Raw genomic sequence first — 12,781 nt, 5'->3', positions numbered from 1 at the left:
AAGCCAAGGTGGGAGGATTGCTTGAGCCCAGGAGTTTGAGATCAGCCTGAGCGACATGGTGAGACCTTATCTCTACAAAAATAAAAAGAAAAAAAAAAAAAGAAAACTAGCCAGGCATGGTGGTGTGTACCTGTATTCCTAGCTACATGGGAGGTTGAGGTAGGAAGAGCTCTTAAACTCAGGAGTTTGAGGCTACAGTGAGCTATGTCCAACCTGGGCAACAAAGTGAGACCCTGTCTCTAAAAACAAAAACAAAAACAAAACAAAAGGAATTTAAAAATTATGTATGTTTGCTTGGCAAAATTCTCAAGGAAAAACATCAGCCAAGATGCTAACAACGGTTCTCCTTGGGTAACGGATTCACAAGGAAATTTTTTCTTCCTTGAGAGTATTAAATTTTCCAACTATAGTGAATATAGTGAATATGTATGTTTTTATAGTTCAGAAACACACACACACACACACACACACAAACATAAGGGAGGATAGCAAAAAGAAAATGAAAGATTAATTAGGCTGACTGTAAAGTATTTTGTTGACTACTAGCCTAGATATAGCTAAGACTTATACTGTAACACTTATTTATATTCCAGGCCAACTCGTTCTGACTGCTCTTGGATGCTTTTCAGAGCATAAGCAGGCTGCTATTAAAATTGACTGATTTAAAAATTAAAGCTACAGCTTATGCTGAAATTAACCTTGTCTTTGTGAGCCAAAGATCAAATGCGAGACAAAAGCTGGCTAGAGTCATCATTTCCTCAGCTCTGCAATCACCTTACAACCTAAGACCATTTTCACAGTGGAGACAGTTGTTAAAAGTTCTGACAAGCCCTGCGGTAACCTTTGATTACAAAGCCACTCCAGAAAGCCAGGGCTCTTGCTTAGAATTGGTTTGAATTAAAAATGAATCCCATTATTTTCCCCTAGCTCTTCAAAGATGCAGTTCATCACTAATTGTGTTAACTCTGGCCTCTCAAGAAATCACACTTATTTGTTAATTTGGCTTAGGAGTGCACATCTCCCTGGACAGTTGCTGATTCTGTGTTCTCTGCTTATGTTTCTCTTTTTTGGGGGCAATCTTGGCACATTAAAACTTCTGCCTCCTGGGCTCAAGCGATTCTCATGCCTCAGCCTCCCAAGTAGATGGGATTGTGTGCAACACCATGCCCACCTAATTTTTGTACTTTTAGTAGAGACAGGGTTTTGCCATGTTGGTCAGGCTGGTCTCGAACTCCTGGCCTCAAGTGATCTGCTCGCCTTGGCTTCCTAGAGTGCTGGGATTACAGGCATGAGCCACTGCACCCTGCCTGCTTTGCTTGTATTTCTAGTAACTGGAAAGAACAACTCTGGATATTTGAAATATATTTCCAAGGCACAGGCACATTAGAAGCCTGAAAATGAGTTGGGGCAATTTTGAATTTTGAATTTCAAACTAAAACATCATAAAGTAGCTACTATTATCACTAAAGCTGGTGCGAACACAGTCTGAATCTATTTCCACTGTGGAAATGATAAACAGTTACAAAAGAATGTAGCCACCATGCTAGTTCTGATCTCAGCAGAAGAGGGAAAGGGGACATAAATTGGTTTTGGTGGCTCTTCTTTAATGTATAGCTAATAAAAGCAAAACTAACAAGCAAAGCATTATTGTTGAGAAGAATGCTTACGTTTAGTCAGAAAAAAATGCACAGCTTGAGATAAACTATTTTTCATGAATTCTGTCTTCTTCTTTTTTTTTGAGATGGAGTCTTGTTCTTCTCACCTAGGCTGTAGTGCAATGGCACCATCTTGGCTGACTGCAACCTCTATCTCCTGGGCTCCAGCGATTCTCCTGCCTGAGTTTCCCGAGTAGCTGAGATTACTGACATGTGCCACCACACCCAGCTATTTTTTTTGTATTTTTAGTAGAGATGGGGTTTTACCATGTTGGCCAGGCTGGTCTTGAACTCCTGACCTCAAGTGATCTGCCCACCTCGGCCTCCCAAAGTTCTGGGATTATAGGCGTGAGCCACCATGCCCGGCCTCTATCTTCTTTATTACAGTGTCAGAGATATATTCACTTAAAGAAATTAGAGCATCCACTGTGTGTTACTATGATCCAGGCATTTATTGGATGCTGTAGGTACTAAAATAAGATACAAACATTGCCTTCAAGCTTAGCTTCTATAGGAGGGTCAGATGGAGTAAAACTCAAGAGGGCAGCCATGTATAAAAGAGTACCACACAATGCTTTCCAGAAATTGGGAGGACTGTGGTTCTACTACAGAAGCATGTGATGCCTATTCTAAAATACATAGACTCTTGAGTTAAATCTCAATTACCCCCAACTGGAAAATGCTCTACATTTCAGGACATAATAATGTGTGTAAGGCAAGCAGCTCTAGTGGAAATGGAAACGCATTAGAGAAAATGTCTAATCCCTGAATCGAGATTCTTGTCAAATATTAGGAGATCAGAGGAAGGCATTTTTAGACTGTGGATAATCAAAGCTCTTAATGCACTGATTCTTTAGCCTACGTTAACTAACAAAAGGCAGGCTGATTTCCAGGATCTGCAGTTATATTTAGAGAGACTGTGGCCTCAGAGGGGAACCAAAATAACCCTGACATAGCTCCCTGCTCTCCTAAGAGGAAAGGGTTACTTTAGCAAGAGAAGGAATTTCTCAGTAAGTTGAAGCAAAGATTTAATTAAAAGACAGTGGCCTATTTTACATAATTCCTTTGGTGAAGAGATTGGGAAAGCTTAGATAAATTCCTTTTCAGGCCACACAGGCATTGGATAATGATTTAAAATGAATATGAGTCGGGCAGACCATGACATTTGAGGTTTGTAAAATAAATCTTTCAAATGGGTGGACATAGTGCTTCAAAGTCCAGGATTCATTATAAAAACTGATAACCACTGTAGTAAACTAATTGCTAAAATCAAATGCAGAATGTCTTTGTGTTAACCTGTTCATTTAGTCTGAATGTTTTTTTTCTGTGTTTGGTCTGTTCACAGAAGATGACTCAAGGTCATTAAGGAATTAATAACATAACTGTATCATCAGCACAAAATGAGATTACTAATACCTTGAATAATGATAACCAAAAACACAGCCTCCTATCATTTTGGTGGTGGTGGCAGTGAGCACTATGTATCCCATTAATTTCTCTATTAAGCTCATGAGGCTATCCAATTACTATCCCTGTCTCAAAGATGAGGAAAGAGATTGAGAGAGTGTAGGCATTTAGCCCAATTCACAGAGGTTTTACAAAACTCAGCCACGATCGGCTTACCACCAATCAAAGGGAAACACCATGCTGTAGAAAGTACACCCATTGGCATCTTGATTTCTACTGCAGAAGACCTCAGGTGCTAAATTCAAATCAGACTAGCTCATACCCTGGATGTCTCTCAGCTTAGAAGCTATGTGTCTGCAGACTTAACCCAAACAGAGTCTCCAAATCAACAACTGATACATGCAAAGTTAAACTAAAAGCTAGGTTGAATGAGTAATAATGTAGAATAAACCAGATAAAGAAATACCTTGAAATCACCCTTTCTCAGCAATGAAGTTGTGCCCAACTGCCAAAATAGGAGAACGACCTCGTGTTTTCTGGAAAAGAAACACAAGAGAGAACAATTTCAAAATTCTGAACTGGATTAAAACTGCAACAACTAAGGGTAAAATAATAATCTTTTCATTTACTTATTTAAGTTTTGGCCGACAGTAAGCAATTGAAAAACAATTATTTAATTAGGCTTTACTGCCTTAATACTATAAAAAAAGAATGTTAAAAAGCAAAAGCTAAAACTTGCTCTTAAAATATCCAGAACTATATGCTATCCCTAATTTTATACATGTAGAAAAGTAAAAATGATGACATGAATCAATGTGATAATAAATTATCCTCACACTTTCACTCGTTGCTGTCTTCTACCTCATTTGCACCAATTTTGATAGTGACTCCGAGTTATCACCAGCACTGCACTTGCACACCCTAAACACAGACCCCTAGAGCCCATGTGCAATGTACATGGATTATGCAAAAACGAAATTGGTTGCATGCCTCAAGAAGATGACAGTATTGTCAGTAAAAAAAAAAAAAAGTGAAACAAAATTGTATAGAGACATGATAACTGTTATATTTAGCTATATTATTTAATGTCTTCATCTTGAAATATGCTGTATTTTTGTTAGCATGGCTTCTTATGCTTAAAAATAAAATTATCACTTATATAGATCACCTCTCCAAGAATAAATGTGATTAGAGTTTGAGGAATGTAATCTCAAATTGAAAATTCTGTTTTTGTGGAACTGTGGATTTAAGCAGACATCTGAAAATATGCTAAGTGGAAGTAAAAAGCATGGGCAAAGAATGAACCTAATAATGAGACTGAATTTTTTCAGGAAAAATATCCACTGAGGGAAACTGGTGCCTCCTCTTTTCTCTTTGCTTTTTGGATAAACTTTAAAAGAGAGGAGAAAGAGCTATTTTTTTTTTTTTTTAGAAGCAATGAAAAGCAAAGCAACATTTGAAAGACCAAATAGTCAAGCTGACAACAAGCAAGGTGATAATCCTTCCATAAGCTCCAGTACCGAACTCCACAGTGGCCATCAAGACATGAATCCCCAGACTCTTAACCCATGTGGTCTAAGAGCCACTTGGATACAATTATCAAGAGAAAAGTGCAGTAGAAGGCGAGAGAAAGTTCCCATGCCAGGAAGGGCAGTTAAATGGTAAAGAATACATTTGCCAAGAGTCCACATGCAACAAAGAAAGGCAATGGAAAATCTCTTTTCTTGGCCTTTTGCTAGGAAATCCCCTATCCTGAACTATTAAACATTACGGCTCAACAATACTATGGGTGCTGGGAAATTTCCCTACCAGCCTGGAAACCTATCATTTACAAAACCAGGAGGATGCATTTCAAGTTCTAAATAACTGTGTCGGAAACAAGTATTTGGGAATAGTACTTGTTCAAAAGTGGAGAAACAATTATTTTGAGAGGCTGCTAGTGGTGTCTAAAACACTGCCAAATCTGTTTAATAAATACTTACTGATAAATCTCTTTGCTATTACGAGGGGTATACAGAGGCAAGATGATAAGGCCCAGTTAAGGAGCCCAAGTTACAAGTAAGTAGCACAATACAGAGAGACACAAGGAATCAGAGGAGTATGAACAGGTTGCATAAAGTACAGAAAAGAGCAGGACAGTTTGGTTCTGGAGGGCCCCATCCGTGCTGTTCTCCACAGCCCTTGGGATAAAACCCAAGCCCCTGGCATTGGGACAATCTCCCCATCATGTGCCCAACCTGTCCAGTGTCATCCTATCATCCTCACTGCCCTCCTGAGTCCTCCATGCGTCTGCCACCCTGTCTACTTTACAGGCTAATCAACCAATAAAGAATGGCATAGGCACCCACTGAGATGTGTGCTCCTTCAGCTGTACTCACCAGTGTAGGTGAAGATGTGGCATGGGGAGAGAGCTGGGTTATGCAGGGTTGGGGTTTTGCTAGTGAGTATATCTAATAAAGCTGAAAACTGTAGTGTGCTTGTAAATATCTAATGAAGCACTTGTTTTTAAGCTGGAAACTGTAGCATGCTTGTAAAGAGCTGGTGAATCCTGGCACCTGATAGGTGGGTCCTCCAACTTGTCCCAACCTCCTGTCCCATTATGTCCTCAGGCAGTCACATCCTTCTCAATCCTCTCCTTCCTTTATTTAGAGACCGATGAGGAAATAATTAGAAACACCAGTGGAAAGTCATGCGCTAAAACAGGGCTTTCAATCTTGGCCTTGCTAACGTTTGGGGCTGGAGAATTCTTTGAGGGGCTAGCATCTCCTGCCCTGAGTTGTAATAAACAAAAATATCTCCAGACTTTGACAGATGTCCCCTTAGGAGCAAAATCATCCCCAAGTTGAAAATCACTGGTCTAAGATGAATGATGACTTATTAAAACACAATAGAGCATCATGGCTCACACCTATGATCCCAGCTACTTAGGAGGCTGAGGTGGGAGGACTGGCTGAGCCCAGGATTTTGAGGCTACAGTGAGCTATGCTGTGCCACTACACTCCAGCCTGGGCAACAGAGTGAGAGCATCTCTTAAATACAAACACACACTCATATATTCTCATATGTATGTCTTAACTTCCATATCATGCAGAAAAACAGTACTATGGACAAGGACCCTTGGAAAGGGCATAGATGAGGGAGTGAATGCATGTACAAAGCCTCTGTTGTATTCTTGGCCCATATGAGGTTATTTTATCCAATACCCACAAAACACCCTGTGCTTTTCCCTCTGTGTCACAGCTGCTCAAAACCTTAAGAGGCAATGATTTAGTGCATGCTGACAATGTTATTAAAAGCAGAACTCTTCACAATAAAATAAAAATAAGCATTGCTAGCCACACCTTTCCTTCACTTTCAGTAGACTGAACACCTGACACTTCCCATCCTTGAGAATGACCAGGACAGCACATTTTCATGGCAATTAACTTCATTCTGTGATGTTTTAGGACATTTACACTGCCGACTTAAAGTCCTGTGGTTCTTTTCATCATGACTGGCCCACATGGAGTCCCAGGCATGGCCATGATATATCTCTTTTTCCTCAAACCACAGCAAATTAGGCATATTTAGCCTGCAGATTTGTGAAATGCAACCGGTTACAATTCTGCTAGTATCCTAAGTGAGGATGACAAGTTTTGGAGTATAGAGCAGTGTCTGGAGGTTAAATCCTGACTCACACTACCAAAGTGAGCATCAAATGAGACAAGGGACAGGAATTCACAGACGGAATTTCATGTTGGTCCTTTCCCCTCCTGATCCCCAAAGGGCCTGGTGGGCTTAGCAATTTCTAGTATATTGAGCACATTCAGGTCAAAAGCATCCCTCAAAAAGGATCTTACTTAGCCTTGTCTATTCAAAAAGACCCAGAGTAGCTTTTTAAATACATGTATGGATATGCAGTTCTTCCTAGTTGGCTTTTTCTGATTCTGTCCTAACAATCCCACCTCCCATGCTAGTATCTATCCAGATACTTTATTTAAGGAGAATATCCATGTGTCATCCACTATTCTAGGTGGAGGTTCCGATACTGACCAAGGCAAAATTCCCTGTCCTCATGGAGCTTTCCAGTGGAGGTGGTAAACAAACCCATCATCTGGCAGAACAGCTGTGATAATAAGGAGAGTGTACAAGAAGGTGATCCAGAAGAGAGGAAGAGTGAACAGAATAGTGGCACAGGGACCCACTGAGATGAAAGTGAGACCTGTGAGCACGGTGACGTCTGCTCCTTCAGCCGCACTCACCAGTGTAGGTGAAGATTTGGCATGGGGAGAGAGCTGTGTTATGCAGGGTTGGGGTTTTGCCAGTAAGGATAATGAAGAAAGAGGGAGCAGAAAAGGACTGGAGGGTGGATGCAAAAGAATAATTATAACATGAGATCACGGAATCTAAGCTGTATAACTAGGAAAAAAGAACGGGAAAGGGTGACAGATCATGAAAATCAGTAAGATCACTGGGTGGTGAATACTGGTGGGCCATGAATGGTTAGAGTTAGGGTACATGGGATAGAAGATGGGAAGTGGTGATCAGAGAGTGGAATGGTTGGGGAGAGAGTGGATTAGATACTTGCTACTTAGAGTGTGGCCCCAGGACAGGCAGCTTCTGCAATATCTGGGGACTTGTTAAAAATAGCAGAATCTCAGACCCTACCTCAGATCTACGGAATCAGACTCTGCATTCTAACAAGATCTCCAGGTGATTCACACCAAGTTCGGGGGAAAAACGGCCTTAAACCACTATCACATCTGCACCATGCTGGCTCAATTTGCAGGCAACCAGAAGCCACAGACACCCTATAAAAAATGCTAGTGAATAGGTTTCTGAGGTTAGGAAATTCCCTGGGGCTCTGCTTCCCCTTCAAACAGCTCCACTTTAAATCGCTCATTTGGTTTCTTGGGTTTCCATCCAGCTGTCTCATGCTCTTGTTCTGCCAGGCCTTGCAGTCTTATGATATAGTTAGCAGGCTTAAAGTTCCATTTCCCAAAGAACACTGCCCCTTCAAGTGTTGGTTAGCCTTCCCTCCCTGTCTGTAGGCAAAGAGCATCTCCTTACTTCCCACAACCAGGTTCCAGATACCTGTCTCCACTCTAATTTTCCTGAGAGAAGGCAACGAGATATTTAGGGTCCTCAGTCCAGCCTGTGTAATTCCATGTGCCCATACAGATCTATCCCAAGACATCAATGCAAAATGTATAGTATTGCCATTTGTGGCTTTTTAGAAGTCTAGCTTCCTACTATAATAAGTGTTCAGGGTTTTGTATCTTCTAGTATGAGTAGAGTGACTTGCCTCTTTATAATTTATAAAAAAGAGAAAACAGTTGTATATGACATTACAGAGTGAACGATGAGGGTGAGTCTAGTTAAGGGAGGCTTGCTTTGCCTTAACAGCTTTATTCTTAATAAACAGAGTGTGACATTTTCATTAACCCAGATACAACCTCCTGTATAAACACTTGCATGTGAAATAATTTAGAATCCCTAGCTTCTTTCAAGACAAATGATTTCAGATGCTGTTACGTATGAGTTTTACTATGATTACCAATAATTATCAAGTACTATTTGCAGACACCACGCTACACATTCCATACATCCTCATCTCATGCAATGCTCATAAGAATTCTATGGGATTCATACTATTGTTATGCTGGTTCTACAGATGGGAAAGCTGAGGCCTAAAAGGTGAAGTAATACAGCAATGAGTGGTGGAGCCAAGTTTCAAACCCAAGTGCACCTGATTCCACAGTGGCTCCTCGTGCACACACACAGGATAACACAGAGCTGAAGCCCGAGAGCGTGGCACACACAGCTTCCTCTGGATTCCTGTATCTCTGAGCATACACATAGTCATGACTAAATATTATATGTGCCTACTTGAATTGAGAAAGTATAAACAAGGGTCTCTAATCTCACTATTGGTAAATATTTGACACAGAGACCGTCGCTTAGACGTGAAGATTTTCTAGATCTGTGATCATTCTTGTAGCTCTCGCTAAGCTAGAGTAATCGATGAAATCAGCCATCCTGGCATTATTCTGCTAACCTGTGATATGGTTATAACAAACTGGCTCCTTACCATGGGTACATGAACACATTCTCTGTTGGTGGTGACTTGGCCTTCAGGAATAGAACCTGTTCTGCTGTCAGAAGAAAGTGCCGGCAATGACCTCTTATCTGATCCTATCCCACACCAAGGCAGATCAAGTCCTCAGGTCAGTTCAGCAAACGCAAATGTGTACAGAAAAAAGAGAACCAAATCCAAAGCTTCCCATGTGAATTATCACAAGGCTTTGGACAAACCAGTTTCCTTCTTGGCATCAGCTCACAGCCCATGATTCAGAGATAACAATGTCCAGCCTTGCCTCTTTTGCTTCCTAGGGATACTGTCAGGATGACTAGATGGGCTTAAGATCCTTGGGTAGGAGGAGATGAGGTTAATTTAATAAGCCTATGTACACACACAGTGCCAAGAAGCATAAAGTCAAGCCAAGGCACCTGCATATGGTAATCAGGGTTAGGCATTCAGGGCTGGGAAAATATTTCTTTTTAAGTCACTGAGGCCAAAATCAATCAAACAACAACATTAAAGGTAGCCTCAGAAACTGATCTTCCCATTTCTAACCCCCATCTGCAAAAAAGGAGAAACCTTTTGCTTTATGTAAAAATTATGGGGCAACTTCTTCGGTTTCCCAGATTTTGAAAGGAAGACAAGATGTAAGAAAATAAATATCCTAGGGCCCATGCTAAATACATACTCTTTTTATTTTCATGTGTTCTATATCTGGATGAACATTTATCACTCAATATTTATTACTGCCTCAATATTTATTACTGTCTCTATACATATTTCTCTGTCTTAAGTTGTCAAGTCTGATAAGGCAAAGACCAAATCTACTTAGCTCTTTTTGTAAAGCATGGGAAACTGTTATACATAATTAGACACTTAAAGAGTTTTTGATGAAGATGATTATGAAGAATGAGAACAGTTAATACCATGATAGGCATGTTTCATGAAACCTTCCTGTCTTTTCTAAAATGTCAGATGACTGCACATTCATAGAATCGTAGAGCTAATGGAAGCTTGAGCTTAGATATCATGCAGAGCTTGCTAAACAGTGTGTGATCTGCAGACCAGCAGCACTGGCATCACCCAGGATCTTGTTAGAAAGGCAAACCCTGGGCCTCGCTCCAGACCTACTGAGTCAGAATCTGCACATTTAACAGGATGCACATTAAAGTCCAAGAGACACCAACTAGAGAATCATCAAGTACAACTGCTTCATTTTATAGTTGAGAAAGTTTGGGACCCAGACAGGCTAAGTGACTTGTAAGCCTGTCCACATCCTGATCTGGGATTCATTGCTCTCCATTCCAACCTTCTACAGCTACTTCTACTTCAGGAGTATTCCTCCTTGCATTCTCTTCTGTAGGCCAATAGGAATGAAACCATAATTAATAACAACCCACAGATTGCAAGAAACACTGCAATACTGGTAATATTTGTTTACCTCACAGGTCTTTATTCTTTCCACATTTTGAATACACTTACAAGATGCCACCAACAAAAATCTAGAAAGATATTACAGCAGTGGGCTGCCTCACTGCACGTTGCCAGAGATGAGAGAACATGCTGTGATGGCGTGCTGGACCAGATACTATGCTTTTCAGTTGAGCTCTGGATCCCCGCGTATTTGTACGTTTCAAGATGAGTGATGCAGCCCAGGCTGTTGTTCACTTCTGACCTCTATTTCCCTACTTCATTAAATTTTCCTAGTCCTGGTTTACATATGGCTCTGTCTTGGAGTTCTAGATTCCCCAAATGAATATAATACAAATCTTCAAGGATATGTATCCCAAGGAAAAAAAAATAGAACCTTTTTTAAAAACTCTTAAAAACTTCTTTGAGTTGCTGTTGACACTACATCTTTCATTGGTTGATTTTTCATTGCATCTTTCAAACCAGTTCCCTGCTGGACCTTGCCAGTCCAGCCACATTACATTACTTCCTACTACAGAGTAGGAGATATTAATTTCTAACTAGAGAAATTAGATTATGAGCATGTTCCCCTAGACTTCAGCCATGAAAAGTAGTTAGTAATGAATATTACAATTCCATCACTGTTGTGCCCTCAATGTTTTCCAAAGCTGGAAAGGGATGACATGTACTTTAATCAGTCTGTATATGGCAGATATCTGTCCTCACATTTGAATACCAACTGTCACCCTCCTAACATATGGTGACTTTTATGGAAAAAACAACCTCTCCAGGTGTAAAGAGATTGGCTGTACTTTTGTCCACAACTAAGTTTTTTTTCCACATTTAGAAATCTGAAAGGAATTTGTTGGATATAAAAGAAAAATGCTGTCTTGAAGAAGATATGCCTTAAAAACAGCAAAGATTAATCAAATCAATAATGCAAGATATGGAGTAAAGATCTGAAAAGAATATAAAAATTTTGCTGAAAGTGAAATGTTTAGGTTGGTTAGAGATAAAGACAGACTGACCTGTGTTCTATCATTTCCTAAATAAACCTTGGGAGAGAACACCCTATCAAAGAGAGCCAGAAGGGGACAGGCTTACTTAAAAGCACTCTCCTATGCCTCAAAGCACGGCCTTCATAAGATGACATTGTCCCATCATTGGGGAAAAGTACAAAAAGAATATGCTGCTGAACTCATACCATGGAAGCTAACATGAATTAGGTGAAGTATCAGGTTTTGGAAAACGTTTATGCATCTTTGGGGTTGTTAAGTCAGTATATGAAGCACTTAGAATAGGGCTTAACATGTGGTAAGTGGAATGTAAAACCTACCAGCACTGGGCTCACATTCCCACATTCTCCAAAAGCAGTAACTTCTCCCTCTTGAGATGACGCATGCACTCTCTCTTTGCCACAATCCTTACCACTCCCTACTGTCTCCCATACTGCAGCCAAGTGCCAGCTATCTTTCGTCACTGCACAGCACTGTTGTTTTCACACACCTCTCTCCCAAATCACTGATCTTCCAAGAGAGCTTAGAGATCCCCAGCCTTAATTCACTCATTTATGGATCCCATCTGAATCTGTGGCTCTTGCCTTGGATGCTACCAAGTTGATACTTCTGCTGGGACCAGGATCTCTTCTCCTTTCCCACCTGCCCAATTACAACTCATCCTCCAAGGCAGACTCAGTCATTCTGACCTCTTCAGTCGGAATCTACTGCTTTATTAGTATGTGTATAAAGATGTTAAAACTGGTTTTCTCAACCATAGATCATTTTAGACCAAGGGTTGGATCTTTTGATCACCCTTCTCATAATTTTAGGCCTTCCATCACTTACAACATCCAGCCACAATTTCTCCACCTCCTTTCTCTTGGAGCCCTCATCACCAGCCTACACACACCTCAGCATGGCAGAAGGGGGTCCTGCTGGAGGGGGAGATGGAGAGGAAAGGGTGTGAAAGGGACCAAGAAAAGACCCTGTACCTGCCTCCTGCAGATCTCCCTTCCCCATAGGACCTAGAAAGACACGGAGTAAGTGGCAGGGGAGACCAGAAAAGATGAAGGAATAAAAGCCGCCGCACTTTCTTCTGGTACTTCTGGAACTCTCCTCTTGGCTTCCACTTGGCAATCCAGAGGGCAAGTCAGCTCCATGTGACAAGGTGGGATCAGAAGTAAGGAGCAAGAGGCATAGGCACATAGGCAGGAGAAATAAACATCCCTAACTTTTTTCCTCATCTCTTC

At 40.8% G+C, this 12,781-nt stretch overlaps 1 protein-coding gene across 3 annotated transcripts in view; it reads right to left on the bottom strand.

Annotated features, from left to right (window-relative positions):
* Positions 1-12,781, bottom strand: part of PAG1 (phosphoprotein membrane anchor with glycosphingolipid microdomains 1) — a 151,590-nt gene that overhangs the window by 103,783 nt on the left and 35,026 nt on the right. For all 3 annotated transcript variants that reach the window (XM_032250512.1, XM_032250517.1, XM_032250506.1), the window contains exon 2: positions 3,529-3,598. The gene's annotated coding sequence lies outside the window, so the exon portion shown is untranslated. The remainder of the gene's footprint in view (positions 1-3,528; positions 3,599-12,781) is intronic.

Source organism: Sapajus apella, unplaced genomic scaffold, assembly GCF_009761245.1.
Source record: "Sapajus apella isolate SASKATOON/1434 unplaced genomic scaffold, GSC_monkey_1.0 scaffold3, whole genome shotgun sequence".
In the NCBI taxonomy this organism is placed as follows: domain Eukaryota; kingdom Metazoa; phylum Chordata; class Mammalia; order Primates; family Cebidae; genus Sapajus; species Sapajus apella.
Note: the sequence above shows the minus strand (reverse complement) of the source record. Positions and strands in the feature narration are given on the sequence as shown.